Source organism: Schistocerca nitens, chromosome 5 (genome assembly GCF_023898315.1).
Source record: "Schistocerca nitens isolate TAMUIC-IGC-003100 chromosome 5, iqSchNite1.1, whole genome shotgun sequence".
Taxonomy (NCBI): domain Eukaryota; kingdom Metazoa; phylum Arthropoda; class Insecta; order Orthoptera; family Acrididae; genus Schistocerca; species Schistocerca nitens.
This window is the reverse complement of record NC_064618.1, coordinates 530,393,450-530,394,230: the sequence shown is the minus strand read 5'-3', so window position 1 is coordinate 530,394,230 and position 781 is coordinate 530,393,450. Positions and strand designations below refer to the sequence as shown.

Here is a 781-nt window from a genome sequence, read left to right as displayed (position 1 = left end):
TCACGATCACAATTTTACGAAAAATGACTTAGGGACAATCAGTTCAACTTGCACTGATTATATTAATCGTTACTTGTCACACATTGTTGCATGTTACTAACGGTTCTCTATATCAAGGTACTTCAGCATTAGTATGGCTCAAATGGTTCAAATGGCTCTGAGCACTATGGGACTCAACTGCTGTGGTCATAAGTCCCTCTAGAACTTAGAACTACTTAAACCTAACTAACCTAAGGACATCACATACATCCATGCCGGAGGCAGGATTCGAACCTGCGACCGTAGCGGTCGTGCGGTTCCAGACTGTAGCGCCTTTAACCGCTCGGCCACTCCGGCCGGCTCAGCATTAGTATGCTCCCTTCTTGACGCCAAGGAGAAATATTCCAAGCAGTTTCGACTAACGCCATATCAATTAATTTGCACCAGGAAGCGATAGCGGTTCGAGAGGGTTTCTTCGATTTGGTGCTCATCTGGGGCTCCAGAATCTGCTTCTAATATCAGGCATTAAATCAGATCGCAATCTATTGACAACCAGAAGTGGACATTTAAATGCCTATCAAAATACTGGATCTTATGAGAGAATCATTTCAAAACAAATTAAGAGACTTGAGGCCTGTTTCGGTCTTGTAACTTAGGTTACTCAACCATCGTCCAATATTACGATATGGATAAAGAAGGTCATGAAGGTCAATGCTACGATGTGTTGTAACCGCAGGGATCCATGAACTAAACACTCCCCCTCGTTTCGAAAACTTCAAGATAGTGGGAAGTTGAAAACTAC

General features: G+C 43.0%; 1 non-coding gene across 1 annotated transcript; it reads right to left on the bottom strand.

Moving 5' to 3' along the window:
* Positions 1-252: 252 nt before the first annotated feature.
* Positions 253-336, bottom strand: Trnas-gga (transfer RNA serine (anticodon GGA)). Its single transcript is given in 2 exon segments — positions 253-287; positions 297-336. It is a non-coding gene; the product is annotated as a tRNA-Ser (tRNA).
* Positions 337-781: the final 445 nt, after the last annotated feature.